Raw genomic sequence first — 20,944 nt, 5'->3', positions numbered from 1 at the left:
GTAAAAAACCATAGAAGTGTTGCAGAAGCTGGTACTCGTGATGTTTGTAGTTTCACAGAAAATAAGGGAATAGTTATCTGGACTTTAACTGAGAGAGAACCACTGTTTACGAGGGTAATGATAGGACAAGGGGGAATGGTATTAAAATGAGACAGGGGAGGTTTAGGTTGGATTTTAGGAGGACGTTTCTCACACAGAGGGTGGTGATGCACTGGAACAGGTTGCCCAAGGAGGTTGTGGATGCCCCATCCCTGGAGGCATTCAAGGCCAGGCTGGATGTGGCTCTGGGAAGTCTGGTCTGGTCGTTGTTGACCCTGCACATAGCAGGGGGGTTGAAAATAGATGATAATTGTGGTCCTTTTCAACCCAGGCCATTCTATGATTCTGATACTGTGCTTGTGTGTTTTTACTGGAATGGTGTTACTAAGGTGAAGGAAAAGACTAGACTGCCCTCCCAGCATCTGACCAACTACATTTTTTATCATTTCTATTATGTTACAATAGGAATCAAATGAAAGGATTCAGGAAAGGAAAATGGAGAACAGTCATTCCTTTCGTAGAGCAGGGATCCACTCTTTCTGAAGGCTCCCCTGGAAGGTACACTGACCTTTTTTTGATATTACAACACATAGTACTTAGAACTATGCAGGTTGGCTGTTAACTATTAAGTTTCATCATTGTTAAGCTGTACTTTTTTAGCTTTCTCCTGTTTACATCACCTAGAGTCTTCTCATGGAAACAGCCTGAAATGCATGAATTATTCTTACTCTTATTTAAAATCTGTTGGAATTTTTAGACAGATGTTGTAGCATGTTTGCACTGCTATATGAAAAATTTAAGAGGCATTACCACTAATTCACAGCGTGCCAAACTGTCACTGTTTTTAATAAATACACATTCAAGAACTGTCATTTCTTTTTCCAGTCATTTCCTCAACTTCCACAGTTAATAAAACAGTACCCTTTAGGTTCATTTCTTTAATGATCCAAAACACAACTACAAGCCATGCTATTTGTTATTCATCTGCAACTACACTTAATGTCATCCTCATGGCACATATGTAACAAGAGTGAGTTGGGAAAACATTAGCAATATTTCAACTGACTGGTTCACTAAATCATGAATAACACAGCTAATGCACAAGGTCATTCACTAACAAAATCTATTTGCCATGCCCTCAGAATAAAATGAAGATATTTATTACTAAGGAAGCCACTAGTAACAGGAGCCACAATAAAGCTTTCAGGTAGAAGTGGATAGCGATGATGTCAACTTTTGTATTGTTTCTCATAATGATTTTTCACAATGAAAATTTGGAAAGTCACTTCAGTAACCTTAAAAGAATTTATTTGAAAAAGAAATTCAGCAAAATATGGAAGATTCAGTGAAACCTGCATGTAATTCAGAAACACAGGCTCAGTGTTTCTAAAAGAATACCAACTTTGACTGCATCTTTAAAAAAAAAAAAAAAAAAAAAAAAAAAAGGATGAGGAAATGCAAAATAAGGATGATAAATGTTCTTCCACAGGAATGACTGAGTCCTAAGTGCATTTATAGAATTTCCATATGCATGTGTGAGGACAGCTGTGCATACTTGATGGGAATGATGAGAAAAAGGATTTAACAGAGAAGACCTACATGAATAAAGAATGGCTACCTTGCAGACTGTGGGGATGGGAAAGGTTGCCAGTCTCAGAAGACTTTGGCACTTATTCAGTAGCTACCAGAAGTACAAACTCAACACACTGAAACCCGATTGAGTCCTTCTAAACACTTTATTTCTCCCACTGGAAAGACAGAAAGGATTGCTGAAGCCATACTCAAAAGATCTATTATTATAAATCGTTGTACCATGTGCAAATTCTTCTCATAGCCAGCACCCTTGTGGGTATGGTACTGTGCAAGCACAGAGCCAAAAGGTGGTTCCTGTGCAAAAGATCTCATATCTACCAAAAAACTGGTGACAGCGAATAGCTATAGATAGGAGTAAAGATAGCACAGAATTAATATTAGCCAACTGACAGCAAAATACCAAAGCAACATCCATTCACACAGTGCTCTTCCTCTTATTTTCTGGCATGGGAAATGATGTGATTAGCTAAGCCTTATAAATCCTTTAAAAGCTGCAGCACTTTTCCCGCTTCACTGTTTAGAGGAGCAGAAGAGATTTATTGGCAGGGGTTAAAATAAGGAGAAATGGCAGGAAAGGGCATTATGATCAGCTTTCCCAGAACTGCTGGAAGCAAAGGCAAAGCTTTCCTTTTCCATAATTGGAGTGATGGAGAGGTCTCTCTTTTGCGGTATGCTTAACCCAGTGCTTATTGGCATGAGAGTCTGCTGGCATCGTCTCTCCTTTAACAATGCTGTGAAAATATTTTTACAGATTTATCTGCAAAGTGTAAAAAGGATACCTGGTCTGCCCTGTCTGTGGTTTTGGTTCAATCTTAGTGAGTTTTAACCCAGATTGGAGACCTCTCATTGGGCAAAATGCCTTTCTGTATTTCAGAGCTCTGTTCACTTTGTGTGGGAATCCTACATTCAGAAAGAAAAGCATTTCTGCCATGTTGTTTTCTGAAAATAAATCATTAAGAAACTGCAGAAATATTGGAATTGAAGCAGATTAACTGACAGGATGGGAGGTTGTGGGTTCTTTCTCAGGACCTAGCCCTCCTGGTACCCTTCAAATGCCAGTGGGGCACTGTTTTGTTTAACCCCTTATCCTTTTGGTACCACTGGCAGTAAGTCTTTCATTCATACCACCTGAAGTTCCCTGGCAAACACTGACTGATGTGGTTCACAGACGCCAGATCCAAAGCAGAGATAACCTCTGTCAAGGGTATGATAACTGCTTTCATTGGCACTGATGCATTCAAAAGAGGACAGTGGCCTACAGCCTTTATGAGACTGTCAGACTTGTATGGATTATGCAATTTAACACATAGAAATCATTACTGGATACAATTTACTATAAATGTAAATGAAATGCCTATCTGCTTTATGCATACCCGGGCATGGGTCACTATTAGAGTGTCAGCAATTTCAAGCAATTTCTTCATGCTGTTTTCTGCAAAAATTAGCCTGATAGATTCTTTATGGGGCAAAAATCTATAGGAGAGCTAGAAGCTAGGTGAGATGCTTGTCCCATTTGGGCAGGCAGACTTCCTTCCATCAGGACAGGCTGTTGGCACACCTGGGATTTCAACCTGGTTCCCAAAACTTCCCCTGAATGCACCCCTGCTGAGAACCATCCATAAAGGGAACATTTGCTCTTGGAGAAGAGAAGGAGATATCACAAGGGTTGTGCAGATAATTACTTCCTCCGGAAAGAATTCTGTGAGGAAATGCTTTGCATAATTCCTGACCCCTCTTCTTTTTTAGACTGCCAAATCCGTGACTGATTTCTAAAAGAAAGAATGCTCTTGAGAAAGCAATTTAGAATTCCTTTTATATATATCTATAACATATACCAGGGTCCTACGGTAATCTAAACTTATACAACTAACATGCATGTCTCAACATAACATATATATATTTATAGCTTATTCCACCTACTACTCTTCAAAAATGAATATGGAACAGCAGTATAAACATAAATTAAGTATGAGGTATACACATCCGCCAATCGAGATGAATGTATATTATTATCCCTTGACCCTTTCTTAATGTTCCATTTTACCATGTTTCTAAAATATTTATACCATACAGGGTGTTAAATTATAGCAATTAAGACCATAGTATGGTTTTATTAATATTTCATCAAGAATGTTTCATAATTTGAATTTCCCTGATGCCCTTCTGTTGCTTTGCTGTGCACTGTGGGGATGGGGGGCAGTGCTATTTTGTTCCTCTTCATCTTTGCAGAACTTTACCAGCATTCTACTTTATTTAGACAAATGCACTGTTTTGCACCTAATGTTTTCTTGTTTGTTTGTTCATTTTTTTCCACTCTGTGACTGATCCTCAACAATTTTGGGTCCTTTGTGTCCGGTTCTGTGCCCGCAGCACAATGAAGGCATCAGGAAATTGAAGAGAGAAGCGGCCACAGTGTGAGTAAGAGGAGAGCCTGAGGTTTGATCTGCTGGGTTTGGAGAAGAGGATAAATGGTGACTTAACTGCTGCCATCTGATATCCAGACAGAACTGTAAAAAAGATGGACTTCTGCAGAGATTCATATCAAGAAAACAGGAGGTAAAGGACACGTAACAAGTTGGATATAGGAAAATCTGTTTGGACAGAAGGAAGAAACTACTCACTGAAGCAGAGATGGTTAACGTGGGAATGGGCTGTTTTGAGAGACTGCAGAATCTTTTTTTAAAGTGATTTCCAAAATTCAGGTGGAGCAAAGCCCTCAGAAGCCTAACTTCAGACTCAGCAACACTTTCCATGGACACTGGGCTAATGGTCTCCATAGGCTTCCTTCCAATTTAAATTTGCCTATGAATATAGATATAAACCTACTATCTTTTAAAGCAGTGATTCTATTGTTTTTTTTTGTTGTTGTTGTTTGTTTGTCTTAATAATGATAAACCCTTACTTCAAATGGGCTCTGCATGCTTTTATTAGGAAATGTGATTCTCAAGAGTGTCATCATCACTCAGTCCTTGATTCAACAATACATTTTTATTTCTGGTTCAGACTATTCTTACACAGCAAAGCACTACAGAGATTTTCAGCTGATGAATCATGGCCCGAGAACACTGGAGTGAAAAAGAGAAACACAGAAATTTGAGGAAATTCAAACTAATGGTTGGAGTTTATCACTTAGTTTTTGTGACACACAAAGCTGCACAGTCCTCACAGCAGTGCAGAGGAAAACCAGAGAGGTGGGGAAGATAAAAGAAAGAACATTATGTGAATGATGGAAAAATGGAAGCAAATTTTCTAGCCAAGTTTGTTAGAGAAAACAATATTAGAAATAGACAAAGAATAGCAAAGAATAAAGAGAAGAAAAAGAATAATATAAAAATGCTCAGGTATGAAGAAACAGTATATTTTCTCATTGATACAGCATAATTTCACTGCATTAATGGCATATGATTAAAGAAAACCACAGACTTTTATTGTTGCAAAAGCATGAGGCAGATAGACCCAAAGGTAGAAGGGGAGCAGGGACAGACCCAAGGAAACAACGAGATCTGAGGGTTGCTGAAAAATTTCTTGTTTCAATTAGGTTTGGCTGTATTTTGCATTCTGAATTCCAAAGATGGACTCCCAATGCATTGTTAAATATCAAGAAATTAGGCATTTAGTAAACAATTCTTGTCTACTTTCTCTGTGGTGGCTAGAGAGAAAGAGGCACTTCCAGACACACTTCATTCACACTCAGATAAACAATCACAGGTAGAAAAAGTTTCACTATCCATTCCGTGTGCAGCCACAATTTGCCAAAAGCAGTTCAGGGCTTGAAGCAAAGTAACAGCCAAAGATTTGAGGAACTGATTTATAAGATACAGAAATATGGTGATCTGACAAAGAAAAGTGACAGACAGTGATGACTGACTCATCCTAGCAAAGGAATGCAATAGTTAAATGATAATTGTGAAATATTTCATTAATTTTAAAACACCAAGGATAGATTGTATGAGGAGCAGACTACAGCATCTTATTTTTTTTTTCCTAAACCATTAAATTGCCCTTTTTGTGTGTGCTGTAATTATGTTGCATTAAATACTTTGATGAATTGTTACATTCAGCACAGAGCAGTCTGTTTTCAAAATAATGAAATGCTACAGTTATTATATTTCAATTTGGAATAAGCAACATTATGTGTATCACAGGGATCAATTTTCATTAATTTCTGATAATGTCTACAAAAAGCTTTTTCCCCCCCAAAAAAATATTCTGAACAAAAAATCTGCCACATGATGAGAAGGAACAAGTGCTGGCAGGTTTATCATGAAAGGATTTGGATGTTCTGAGAATTAACACAAATGGAGGCACCAATGGAAGAGCACAGATCTTTGTATAGCATTGTCACACAGCTCCTTCAGGTAATGTTGTGCCACATATAAAAATAAAAAAAAACAAGCAATTTTGAGTAATTAGTTTCACCAAAGGTTGAGTGAAAATTTGAACTTTCTGCTTTCTTGCAAGTGAAGCTATGAAAGGGAAAGGAAGGTTGTTTTTCACTTTTAGGATGGGTGAGACTATGAATGCGAGATAATTAACAGGTTGTTGCATCTCTGGTTTTTGACAGCCAGCTTAATTTGGTGTTCTGTAATTTTGTATCTGCACAATTCCTTGGGTCAAGTTGGGAATTTAGTTCCCACAAAACCTCATCTATAATGGATAAGAGCACCAAGTTCTTGTAAAATGGAGATATATGGAGGACGTAATTATATGTAAAGTGTGCGTGTTCTGTGTGGACTTTGTATGGTGCTGGAGTGGGATTTGCATATATTTGAATATTCATTAGATCTTCAATATCTTGTGAAACAAAATGTAATAAAGGAAGAAACAGAGATAACAACGAGAAGATGCATCTCTTTCATTTTCCTAATTTCACACTGTATAATGATCAACCCATCTACTTTATTATTTAAAAATATCAACAAGACATTTGATATTATAAATAATATTAAATAATGGATATTAATAGTGCATTATAAGTTTGCATTCAATCATAATCTTTAAATTAAACCCAAAGATTATAATATTTAAATAATAATATAAAATTAAGCTTTAAATATAGGACTGTCATACTTCATGGAAATAGTATTAGTAGTTATAGTTAGAATACTTTAGTAAAATAAACTTTTCTAAATCACATTCCAAGCACTATTGAAAATTCATTAGAAGGAACTGAAATTCATTTATCATATCAATGATAAAGATATTTTTTTTATTGACCGGATTACATATATAAATTATTATTTCACCACCTGTAGAGTTAAAGGAAAGTAGCATTTTCATACAGCCTAATACATCTGAAGGGGAAAGCACTCAGAGTATCTAAATATGTTTTTTATGCACAGTTTGAACTCCAGCTGTTCAAAGTGAAGTGCTGCCTTTGGTGTGGAACATGAAGTACTTGGGATAGAAGAGCAGAGCAGCATCAAAGAAGGACCAAACCATCTGATGCCACCAAATGCATGTATTGATTTCAGATTTTGAAAGCTCCCTTTACCTTGCATATTTAGCAGATACAGTAAAAGTTTGAAGTGATCTGTAAGAGTTTAAATCCTGCTTTAACTAAAACATGATCCCCGAGAAGGACACACAAGTTATACATATCATTATGCTTGTTATCAGCAAACAAGATAGTAATTCAGAGACAAATACATGGCACAGTAGACTTCTGCACTATGGGTGTTAAAAAACTACAAATGTTACATGCATTTATAATCCTCAATAGACTATGAGAAAGAAATGACTTTGAAACATCTTCTGTAGATTAGGCTGAGGATCCTTTTTAACATCATTACAGTTAGAATATTTAATCTATTTCTTTGCTACTGGTAATATTCTATACTACATTTTCAGAATTTGAAAAGCTACAAAGCAATTAAGCAATTAAATTGATCATTGGATTTAAGTTTCACTTTCATTGGGTCTTCTTCACATATCCTGTAGCCTTTCACTTTATTCACCAGTTTAATTATTAATTAATATTTACTTTCAAAAGAATCACATTCATTATTTCATTTGTAATAAAATCAAGACTTGTTTGTCATATCCAAGATGCTGATTCCATTTTAAATCTAGGTGTTAGATAATAGCATTTGAAAAGATAGTGAGAAGGATAACCATGAATATTGTCCATGGAGTAGTTCAAGAACCATGTAGATGTGGCAGTGAGGGACATGGCTTAGTGTGCGTGCTTGGGATTGGATGATGCTTGGACTAGATGATCTCTCTGGTCTTTTCCAATCTTTATGATTCTATGAGTCTATTTTCTATGTGGTATGAGGTATTTGGATTTCTTTCTCCAAATGCTACATCTCGTTAAAACAAAAACCAAGCAAGAGCCAACAAACCTAAAATGTAAAAACCACAAAGCCTGGGGAAGTGAAGCTGGTTTAGACACATCTGACAATAGTTCCAAAACATTTTTCATAAGCACCTTCCTTATTTTAGCGATAAACACCCTCCATAACTGATCCAAACAATGAGGACTGCTGATCTGCTGACACAAGCTGATGTTTGTTATATCACTAAGCCTTCTTAATCCAGAGTAGACCTGGAATAAGTTTTCCAAATTAATAGTTTATTTACCACAAAAGATGCTTTTTTTCAATGATATGAAAATAATAATTCTGTTTGCATGAACTGAAAATGCATCAGTACAAGAGGGATCGTTGCACATATGTTCAACAGGTATTTTGGAGAATGAGAGAGAGCTATTTTAGGAGAAGTGAGAATAAAACAGGCAGAAAACTATTTTTTGCCTCAGTTGCTTCCTCTGCTTCAAACGTATTTTAAAATACCTTTTTCTTATGAACATAATTCTTGCCATTGTTCATATAATTTGCATCTGATACACACATAGGTAAGCTCCATGGCAAAGTCTACAGTGTATACCTGGGGGAACCTAAGGAGTTTCTAGCAATAGTTGCATCTGATATAATTTTCATGGAAATTATTACTGTAGAGCAGAATATGCATTAATGCCCAAGCTGCCAAGATAAACTGCCACATCTCAGCATGCTCTGCCCTCCCTGGGCCTGGCAGTGACAGGGAACAGCAGGACATATGCCCCAGCCTGTTGATCCACCACAGAAATGATAGCTCTCAGTAGAATAAATGAGTAGCAGCCACACACAACACTTTATGTCTTGCAGCTAAAGCTATCTGAGCATATCTAACTGAGTCCTGCAGCTGACTCCATCCCGTGTGCCTCTCTGTACAACCCAATTAATCTCACTTTATTAGGAATTCAACCCTGGATAAAGGATATTTTTCCTAGTGAGTGTGCATTCTTTGCTTTGCTATTTTATTTGAGCACATCCTAACCAGGCAATGTTGGTTACCTGCCTGATGAGAGCAACAGAATAATTTGTGGTTATAAAAATAACACTTAAACATAACATGAATTTATTACAGCAGAGGTTAAATTCTCTCCAAACAGCTTTGCTTTTTTAGATCTAATTGGATTAACTGTTTTCTATTCTTTTATTTGTTTTGTTTTGGTTTGTTTGTTTGGTCCTAACTCCAAATTTGATTCAGGAACAAGTCTTGGTGTGAGGCCATAACAGTTTTGCTCCTCACTGAATTCACTGCCATGCTCCACATGGGCACTGTCAGATGGGGATTTTACCCTTTTGATTTTACAGGGTCACATTTTCATCAGGGGTTCAGTTCCATTCATTTTAAATTTAACTGCTGTGCATCACTTACAGTTGGACATAAAAGTAAATGGAGCTGCTTCTGTCTTGTGAATCACATAACATAAACACATGCCATTTACACAATATTACCCATGTTAGTAAAAGTCTTTGTCTTCTGTATAAGATAGGAATGCTGTGAGGAAGGAAGACAGTTGATTTACCCAAACCATGCAGTAGTCTATCACCAGCACTGGAAATTCAACACTGTCCTGAAGCCAGACTTAGTGACACTACCTTACATCCCATGGTTCAGCACTGGAAAATATCTAAATACCAACTGTTTAATGCATTCAACACAGTCTGGAGTTTGTAACAGAACATTACCATTGGGAGAGGGTTCAATATGAAAGAACTATATGAAAAAGTAAAGAAAAATTTTAGAGCTAAATGAATCATTTGGACTAAATACCTCATGTTTATACCCTTAGCTAACTGACTTTTTATTCTGATGAAAGATAAATAAAATTCTTCTGGGAAAAGGAGAAGGTACCTTTGAATGAAACAACAGCAACCAATGCAAATAATAAAATCATAGATCAACAGAAAGGTTCCTTATTATGAATACATCTAACAATTCATTGTACTTGGTACTTCAGGCCCATTCAAAAATGAACTGATACAGCAACATTATTTCTTAGATTGACAACCAGCACAGTGAATTTCAGGGAGGTCAGGAGCTTACTTGTTTATTTATTTGAAGTAGTCTTTTAGCTCTCTGATCTCCCCAGTCTATCATCATTATTAGTCTTCCCTGAGTTCTGATTTTCAAATACCTTCTCTCCTGCTCGCTTTGCATTTCCTATTCAGCAATTTAACCCTACAGACAGTTTATAAAACAAGATAAAATCCATAAATTAGGCACCCATGTGTACTTGTGCCCTATATCTTTGTCAAGGATGATCACAATCAAATGCTTGTTTCTTGTGACAGGCTGTCAGCAAGCACAGTTTCGAATTCTCAGCTTCCCCTGCCTAAGCACAAGACAGAAGTAAGTCTCCTGTAGCAAGGGAAAGAGCTTCCTATTCATTCTTCTTTTCTTTGTGCGCATTTTCTTAATTCAATTTATCTACTTTACAGGTAGATATTAATATTCTTTTGCAAAAGCAGAACTCTGTTACACATGCAATATTTATATTCCTTTCAGAGGCAGTGAGAAAACTGGAGTGTAAAGCAAACACAGCCAAACTAGGTTTATCCTGGGGGTTTGGCAGCTCTGCCATGTCACTACCACAGTGTGAACAAATGCCAAGGTGAGGCGCTGGTCCAAGGTGTCATCTCAGAATGGCTAGCAGCATTCCCGGTAGGTTAAACCCTTTGAAACACTAATGTAAAAATATATAGAGTAGAAATGTTGCAGTGGACCTCACTAGGATCAAAACCTAACTGCATTTTATTTTTTGACATTAGTGGAAAGACATGATAATGACAGAGAACGTGACTTACATCCATGACTCCTTGCATAGGAGCAACACTGGACTCAGAAATGTATTTTCTGTAAGTAGTGATCATTTTTGAATGGATGCTGTGGACCACTCATCATCTAAAGCAAGAGCTATTTTAAAAAATTCCAAATTGTGGTCTGTTGAGCAAGAAAAGATAATAAGGATGTAAGAAAACCCTGTGCACCATAGGTCACTGTGACAGAGTTGAATGGTAGGAGAAAAAAAGGTGGGTTCCTGAGAGGAAATTCATACATGTTTAAAAGATTTCACCTGAAGCGTGTTCTAGTACATTATACATATATATATATGTATATAAGGATGATATAATGAGCATCTGAAGTTCCTGTCAGCATTGCAACACAACATGGAGTCCTCACTCCACCACATACTTTCCTCCCATATGCCCTCTAAGAAATAGGGACAGGCTTGAAGTTGTCTGTTTGAAAAGAGAATCCAGGGCACAGTTGTGGATTTAAGAACCAGGTACTTCTTTCCTTGCATGCTGTGAAACAAATGTAACTAAATATAAGTTTCCTGACTCCATTTTCTATTTCTTACTTAAAGGAAGAGGATTTGTCATCTCAAATACCATTGAGCATCTAGACAGCCAAGCAATGAACTGACACTGAGATACATCTTGTTCATGACTTCCAGGACTACCTCCTGGCTGTCACATAATCTGCTTCGAGTAAATACTGCCAGTTGCAACAGTACTCCAATCGTGACAGGCCAGCAGGGAGATTATAAACCATTAATTAGTTACCTTGGATTCCAACAATTCCGGTACATTTTACCCATGTACTGAATGTCTGAACTTGAATTCATGGATACTAAAGGAGACCATGCCAAAAGCTTTGTTTAGCTCAAAGTAGGTATAAATGACTGTTCTACATTCATCCACAAAGACTGTCATTTCATTGTAAAAGACAGTAAGGTTGGTCTGGCATGATTAGTCCATGATTAAACCATGCTAGCTAGTCCTAGTAATCATCTTGTCCTACATGTATAAAGAGAACACAGCTGATAATACTCTTTGGGTCAAAATAAGGATGAGCAGCCTATTGCTGCCTGGATCATTCCTATCCTTTTTAAAGATGAGTGCAACATTTGCTTTTTTCCAGCCTCGCTCCCTGATCTTCCGTACTTTTGAAGATAATTGAGTGGCCTTTCTGTGACTTCAATTACCTTTCTCAGCACTCTCATGTGCATCCCATCTTGTCCCAGTGACTTTTCTGTGTTAAAATTCCTTTGAGATCCTTGGCTCAGTCACTCCTACTGTTGTGGAAATTCATACTTAAAAACTGTGTCTGCATGCAAAATTCTGGGAGACCTGATTTCACGGTTGATAGTTAGCATGCATTTATTATAATCATACACCTTGATATGAGGACAGAAAATTGATTTAACTCATTCTATCAGGATTATGACTTTTACTTTTGAAGTAAATGTGTTAGCATTTCATTCCAAGAATCCTGTGCCTAGGAAGAATCATTAGGTTGTAGCAGCAGGTTTGCTGTACAACTCACCTACTTTGCACAAGGGTACTGGCCCAGGATAGTCTTCTTGTGCCTTAATGTCCTTCTTGTGACCATATCTTTAAATTCTGTTTTCAGTCCTTCTTTGGTTCAGTGTTCTAGCTCATAAATTGCACCAGTCCATTCCTTGGCACTATATGCTGCCATTCACAATTTCTGCAAGGTGTTTGCTTCTAAATCAGACCAGCTCCACAATTAGATTATTAATTAGCCTCACATTAAATTAGATGTGAGGCAGGACAGAATCACATCAGTGAAAAGCAAAGCTGTAATGACTGATGTCTGTCTGTTTGTCTGTATTTTGGAAAATCTGTATTGTCCTGGTGAGGCTGGGTGAACCCAGAATCACACCCTAAGCTTCACTACTTCACAGGATATATCTATTGTGCCTTTTTGAAGAGGTTTAATGAATTTATATCCCACAGTGTTTAGGCATCATATGTTTTATCAGTCCAAATTTGAAGATATTTCTTGGGAGGATATTACCAATTTTTAAGTGCAGAATACCCTAAATTAAAATTCAGGCCAGTGACCCCCAAAGGCAAAGGCAACAATTTCTGAGGCCTCAGAGCTTTGTGGTCTTACAACATTATCTTATCTCACAGCATTTCAAAGTCTTCAAACAAGTATTCAACACATCTAAAAAAATTTAGGCCTTCAGGAACCAAGGCTCCATGGTTTTTGATCTCAAGTCTTTAAGTCTTTCCTTAATCTGAAAGGCTTTAGTCTTGGTAACTCCTTTTTGTAGACAGACCTTGTTACTAGCACATGCAGTGTCAGTATCAGATGGCTGATTCTCATTTCAAAAAACTTTTCCCTTATTTATTTATTACAGCTACCAACTTCTTCTACGGACATCAACTAACTGGAAAATTATTACTCCTTTGGTCTTTTTTAATTGAAGCTTAACAAGATGTCATTAAAGCATTACTGAGGAATGAATGCATCATTATAGTTACAAGCAAGAGTCTTCTGATGTTCTTGTGGCTCCTATAGCATTTTTTGCAGTCAGTCAGGATTAAGCATTTCAAGAACTGATGCATAAGGAGCTGCTCACAAAAGAAAAAGACATATATATATATATATATGAAAAAGAAAAAGACATATATATATATGTACATATACATATATATATATACATATACACATATATATATATATATTTCTTGAAGGGAAAAAAAAAACAACACCTCAATAAGCAGTTGGGAAATCTTTACAGCTCTAGGATGCAAATTAGAGGGAACTATATGGAGCTCTTCCTGTAAAGCAAATGAGATTTTTTTTCCATGATGGTCTTCTTTGCATAGTTAATGCTAGTTCCCTTCAGACTTTGCCTCTACCCCATAGCCTTTCTGGCTGCTGAATCTCTGCATGAATGAATGTGCCACAGGGGGATGAAGCAAAAGGCCCTATCTCAAGCAGCAAAGAAAGGTAACAAAATAGGCTTTGGAAAGGAGAATCCCTGCTATTAGTTTCAAAGATATAAATAACTAAGAAGAGGAATTCTCTCAGAAAGTCCATAGAGATTTCTGCGCGCTACTGGAGTAGAATTCAGATAAGATGCATTAATATCAGTTCAGGAAAAAATAATTTCTAAAGGTGAGAGCTATTAAATTGTGAAACAGCCTCCTGCTGCAAGTGGTAAGAGCTGAATGGTTTGGGTCATTTAAAATTGAAATGGCTGAAACTTTGAAGGATAGGTAAAGGGGCTGTTACACATACCATTCATATGCTTCACATGGAAGTATATTTATGCTGTCAACAGCAAGCATTCCCTTTAAAAAAAAAAAATGCTACTATACATTCAAGCAGTCTATGTTTAGAAACGCAAAAGATAATATTCTCCTCATCATCCATTATGTTTTTCTTGTGATTTTGCTTACCACTGGGAGCCATCTTGTTGCTTTCTTTACTAGAGATGCCAAAGAGAAGAACGGGAAAATACATGCTTTATATAATGATATAGAGGGTTTGAGTTCTTCCCTCTTTCAGAGAGTAAGGATCAGAATTAAATTGTCTTCTGCAATTTGAATGCTTTGTTTGTTGTTGTTGTTGCTTTTTTTCTGAATGGAAGAATATCTGAAGTGCTGAAGTATATATATATTTCCACAGAGCTATTCTCTTCTTAATGTAGACATATAACTGCCACTAGCAACAGAAATCTGCACATCTGCAATAGCAAACTGTTGTGTCTTGCCCTCCTATAGACATTTTGTTACACCAGTACTTCAAACACTTCATCTCCTTTGCTAAACATAGGGACTTCACATTTGCACAATTTTTAATCAGCAAAAACATTCATATGAATACTTCAAAGGACACTTCATATAAAACTGGAATGAAAATCATCGGGTGTTTTAAAGCATCTGTCTGAACAGAGAATGTAGCACTATCCAGCACACAGATTCCAGGCTTTTGGTCAAATGTAATTGTGCTGTTGCCCAGCGTCTTAGCACAGTTCTGCAAGCTGGACACTCTGGGCTGTTGCAAGTCCTCAGCAGGACTTTGCTGGTAGCTGGTACCCAGATCACTTCTCATTGCAAATTTGGCACCAAGCAGAGATTTGAGGCTATCTTTTCACAAGCTACAGTGGGTAGCAGAACCATTTAACCTGACACTTTGCCTGGGTTAATTAGCCCTGCAGAGACGACAAATCAGTTCAGAACACCGTAACATAACCGACCTCCTTTTTGTACATGAGCTGGCTCACCGAACACTGTCCAAGGTTCAGAGATATGCAACTGTGGGCTAATAGTGATATATCACAGGAAATCAATGCACAGACCAGGAACAAAAGAAGAAGCTAACCGAAATTTGAAGAAAGAAGTCATAATCCTATATTATATCTTCTTTAGCCTCCTCAAAATACAGTTATCTTTGAAGTAGATAACTGGGACAAAGTTCTTGACAGGAAAAACATCTTTTTAAATCTTGGCTTTATATGAAGACAAAGTAGTGCAACAAGCTTTATGAATATATTTCATGGGCATGTGTCATGGTTTTGTGCTGTCAATATTCTACATCATGACATCATGTGCGGTATGAACTGTTTTGGTGGTATAAGAAAGTGTAACAGAGGGTATGTGGAAGTGTAACAGAGGGTATGTGGAAGTGTAACAGAGGGTATGCGGAAGTGTGGAAGGTTCATGCTCCAGATCTGTGGAATGGCAGCATCCCGAGTACTCAGCTCTTGGAGGAAACTACATATCCCAGGGGACAACGCGGCCAGAGACGAATCACCAGAGGAGGAGGACACACATATAATCTCGCTCCCAGGCTGGAACGTCCCTCTTTTCGCCCTGTCTATCGCTTTGGAGCGCTCCATCCCTGCCGTCTCGCTCTATCAGCAACGTTCCAGCCTGTCGCCTAGAGATTGCAGTAGGCCCCCGGTTCTCCGGGACTCTTTTTCTCTCTTTCTTTTTCTCTGCCTTGTTTGATTTAGTAGTTGTAGTTATATTGTATCTCGTATTTAGTAAAATAAGTTCTTTCCTTAGATTGCTGCCGTTGTTTTTGTTCATTTCCCCCTTCTAGGGGCAGCAGCCTCTATCATGGATAAATCTAGATAACCCGATTACAGCATGTAAATTATTTATCCCAGAAAATCAGTAGAGCTATTTTTAAAATACCTGTAAGTCAAATATTTTCTGGAACATGACTCTGGTCTCAGCACTACTGCCAATTTTTCGTGGGTTTCAATAATGCATTTTTCAAGTTTACCATGAAAACTGTCCAACAAAAGGAGAAAATTACTGTAGAAATGGAGCAAAACTAAAAGTCATGTCTGTTCATCTTCTAGCAATCCAATTTATTTGTATTATAGGAGAACAAGCAGTAAATATTTTTGAAGTAACAGTGAGGTAAAGAACATACAGATGACACATCAGTAGTTCTGAATAATTATAAATAAGAACAAGAATTATAAGATAATAATTAAATTATAATTACTATATCTAGCCTAAAAAGACAGGAGAGTGGAAGAGGCACTGAAAATGGGTTTCTAGGACATAACTTAAACCATCTAAAATATAGGCATCCTGCTTAATACTGTGGGGATGGAAAGATCAAGCGTTTCAGATGGACTTGAATGATAAGTTGTGATGTTATGTTTAACTGTCCCTATGCTTTCTTTTGCATTTTCCAAAATCAACATTTCCTCCTTTAATGAGACTTGGAGTTTTTAAGATTCTGTGACTGAAACTGTCATTATCTACTTTCATAGTCACAATGATTTGCTGAGATCTTTGTCAGAATAAAGTGACTCATCACGCGATTTGATCTTATTTCATATTGATTATTTTGGTATTCATTCATTACTTTAGAAACCCCCCTAGTCTCCTTACTTATTCCATATTTTTCAATTCTATGGATGACACTTGCTTAACACAGGTCATCTAACACCTCTTGAATGCTTTTGTAATTGTACCGCTTTGCTTCAACTCAAAGTGTAATGTTGCTTGGAAGAGTAAGTTAATATGTATCTCTTGCAGGAATTAATTAGTTGCTACAAAGAATAATCTGGAATCATCATATAAATCGTATTGAGTTCTAAAACGCTGTCCCAAAGATCAAGCTGTACATTTTAAGTGAAGGTTGTATGCTTTCACTTCTTAGTATGTCTATGTACACATTCTTTTTAGTAAAAAAATATTGTGCTTTTCAAGTTCAAAACAAGATGCAAACAAAACTCTGGAACATCAGGGCTTGAGCCTTTGTCTCTGCTTTCCCTGGATTAGCTTTGATCCAAGGCTTTGCATGTGTTATGATTGTGTAGGCAAAGTACTATCACTGAACAAACTGTGGAGATGCAGAAGGAGAAAGTCTGGAGTGAGCAAGGTAAGGACACTGATGTGCACAATGTAACCTTCATGTGAAGGTGCAAGACATTAAGCTAAAGAGACCACATTTAAAGACTGGCCCCAAATAGTAATTAACTGGTTTGCATTTTAAACTTTGATGTTTTCTACTGACTTTTTCATTCTTAAAGACAAGATTGCACTGCCACCATCCTCTACATATAAGTGTATGCAGATACAACCCCTTGTCATGCTGTGTGATACAAAGACCAATAAAACATATTTAATTAGAAAATCTGCATCATGGATTCCTGATAACTCACTGTTCAAGGGTGAGATGTTCAAGTCTACACTTTATCATTTACATAAAAACACAAAAGGAAAAGCTCTATCATATCCTGGATAAGTATCTTGAAATAAGGTACAGGTACCGACCTCTCTGTATTAACTACAGGAGAATATAAGGTCACTAACTCAGATTTACAGATCTAACTTTCAATGTTTAGATTACAGCAGACATATAGTCTCCACACTGTGAAAATAAAAAATGACACAGAAGTATGGTGCAGAGTACAACCAAATATACACATCATTATTTTTTATTATTTTAAAAGAAGAATTGCAAACGCCATCCATTTTCATCTATCTAAAATGTGCCCACTGCTAAGTGATTTATGTTGACTCATGCTATGAATCAAGATTTGTAAAAGAAGGCTACATCTTTTTTTTCAATGGATTATGCAGTCTAATTGTTTTTTCCAGTTACAATAGTGGGTCCAAAGTATTTTCATGATAGAAGTCTTTTCTCCTCTCACATTTCTAATGAACAGAACTGTAATAATGAGAAGATGAGTGATGGCCAAGGAAAACCAGAGTCATTACATAGTTTACAGAAGTCCACGCAGGCAGGCTGAGCAAGGAGGGCAGATTATTCCTCTCCCCACTTGCAAGATAGCTTCATTATCTGTATAAGATGGGGGATGTCAAACAGGGCTTGGGGTGTATTGGTGGATGGTAATGCAGACATAAGCCAGCAACGTACCCTTGTAGCCCAGAAAGCCAATAATATCCTATCCTGGACTGCGTCAAAGGAAGCATGGAGAGCAGGTGGATGGAGGCGAGACACTGGAACAGGATGCCCATAAAGTCTGTGGATGATCCCCTGCCCTGGAGGCTTTTATGGCCAGACTGGATGGGGCTGTGAGCATCCTGGTCTAGAGGGAGGTGTTCCTGCCTATAGCAGTGGGGGGGAGAGACATGGACCTGTTGGAATGTGTCCAGAGGAGGGCCACAGAAATTATTCAAGGCATGGAGCATAACTCCTACAAGGACAGGCTGTGAGAACTGGAGTTGTTCAGCCTGGAGAAGGCTCTGGGGAGACCTGAGAGTGGACTTTCAGTATAAGAAGGGGGACTGTTAAGAAGGGAGTAGACAGACTCTTTAGATGGGTCTGTTTTAATAGGACAAAGGGAAATGTTCTCAAACGAAAAGAATGGGGATTTAGATTGGACATAAGGAAGAAGTTTTATACAGAGTAAAGGTGATCAGGCACTGGAACAGGCTGCCTAGAGAGGTGGTGGATGCCCTGTCCCTGGAGACATTCAAGATCAGGCTGGGAAGGGGATTTGAGAGCCTGATAGAGCTGTAAGGTGTCCCTGTCCATGGCAGGAGAGCTGGACTAGATGACCTTTAAAGGCTCCCTCCAACTCAAAATATTGTATGACTCTATAATGTACTTATTCAAATAACAGGCCAGGAAAAATACTATGTAACCCTGTGAGAATTATTTGCATTCTAGAACATGCACACAGTAGAGACTGGGCAGCCATCAAGCACAAATTCCTGAGAGGAATCATTGTATTTGCTGGTCCTCATCAAGTAATTCAATCAGTGCAGAGTTCAAACTGAGCCAAGTCTTAAGACAAAAATATATTGCAAGTCCATTACAGGAACAGCTCTAGTGGCTCAGCTAGCATCAGAGTTAACCAGACAAATCATAACATCCACTCTGAATAGTCATGCACCACTTCCCTATCTCTGCAATCAACTGAGCAATCCCTTCTGTGTCTCTTCCTATGGGACGCGTAAAACAATGCATTTCTGTGTGCCCTTGTAACAACCTGCATCTGTTAGAACTGTGGAGTCCAATAAGCTTCAGTGCAGAAAAAGCCAATAAAAATACTGATTAAAGTGAAAGAAATGTCTTTGCCAGTAAAGTGCACTGGAAAACCAGCACTTCCATGCTTGTGTGCTGATTGCTACGTGTCTGATAGGATCGTACTTCATCATCAACTTCTTTATTGAGAAACCATTGAGAGAGGACAAGAGAAAACATCTGGGACTTCAGTGAGAAATCTAATATGTAACAAAAACAGGAGCTCTGACACAAAAATAGTTCAAAAAATTCAGAACAAATTCTCTGAACCTGCCTTAAATGAAGGATACAGGGTTGTAGGCTTTTTTGGCTACCCTAGAGGTAACAGAGAGGTTAAATTCACTTAGACACAAAGATGTTTGTGGATAATGGAGAGGACATCAGAAAGCTCCTTTGGTACGTCCTGCACAGGGAACAAAGTCAGCAGCCTAGACATGCTGTCACTGCTCCCCGGGAATGCTGGTAGCAGTGCTGGCTTTGCCTTGCTGGTATTTGATGACTCACAGGATGCTCCCATCACCAACACCTGGCTGCCATCTACACCCTTTTCAGTGGCTTGCATCAGCACTCCTCAGCACTGTCAAATGTTGTACATTCTCATGCTTTAACCTCCAACCTCACATCCTAGGGATGACATCCCGCACAGAAGACAAAAGCAGATAGATTTGAATGAAAGTTATTATATGAGCTTTGGAAGAAGAGCTTTTTTTCCGTTAGTGTCAAGTTAAAAGAGGTTCCAGGTGAGAGGAAGCCAGCTGCATCTGCCAGGATAAAAAGGCAGCTATTTGAACCTAATTTGATATTTTATTTCCAGCAGCCTAAAAAGCTTTCAGTTAACTAAAGGCCAAATGATGCTCAGCAGAAGAAAATTAAAAAAACTGTATAGAGAGAAGGACACTTTTGGTCCCTCTAACGTGAAATGCTGTGAACCATACAATTCCAATTTCAACCTCCCACTTAAGTATTCATGTAGATATCCTTTGCACTGCAGTGGGAGGAAAGGCGCTCCCAAAGTCACAGTAATATAGCTCTTTCTCATGGCAATATACTTCAAAGGAATAGGTTTACAGATCTACTTACAGGTGCTTAGGATCAATTTGAAAATGTGTGAAGCATCAAGGCTTAGCTGACCTCACAGATTAAGCATGATTTCTTGTCTGCAGCAACTTGGGAAACTTTCCCAGGGCTGCTTTTCTCCCCATAGATCTTGGACTATTTATCCAAACAATCCAACAGGAGTTTCTGTCTGTTTGCAACTGGCTCTATACTGAACTTGATCATTAGAGAACTCAGTTACACGGTGAGGTATGTCAGAGAAACGGGAGCAACAAATGTTAGTGTGGCATCCATCAATGCAAAGGAAGAAAAAAAAATCAAATATAGAAATCAAAATAAAAGGTGTTTTTGGTTTTGGTTTTGGTTTTGGTTTTTTGTTTTTTAATTGCAAGCAGTCAGATTAATTAAAAATACCTTAATGATCTATTAGAATGAGATCAGTAAAGACGGAGAAATTCAGACTCAGAAATGTGGGGTGAGATGTAGTACAGCTAATGACATTATATGACTTTATCTCTCACAAGCAAGTTCCATATTAAAATGTTTATGCTGTCTTTTGAAGTTATAAATATTCCAAATATGTCTATTATTAGCTATTATTATTAATTAAAGAGAAATTAGTTTCTCATTTTAACAA

General features: G+C 37.7%; 1 protein-coding gene across 2 annotated transcripts in view; it reads right to left on the bottom strand.

Annotated features, from left to right (window-relative positions):
- Positions 1-20,944, bottom strand: part of PTPRN2 (protein tyrosine phosphatase receptor type N2) — a 620,737-nt gene that overhangs the window by 236,947 nt on the left and 362,846 nt on the right. The window lies entirely within an intron of this gene.

The sequence above is a fragment of the Excalfactoria chinensis genome, chromosome 2 (assembly GCF_039878825.1).
Source record: "Excalfactoria chinensis isolate bCotChi1 chromosome 2, bCotChi1.hap2, whole genome shotgun sequence".
Lineage (NCBI taxonomy): Eukaryota > Metazoa > Chordata > Aves > Galliformes > Phasianidae > Excalfactoria > Excalfactoria chinensis.
The sequence above is the reverse complement of the archived record's forward strand: the minus strand, read 5'-3'. Positions and strand labels throughout refer to the sequence as shown.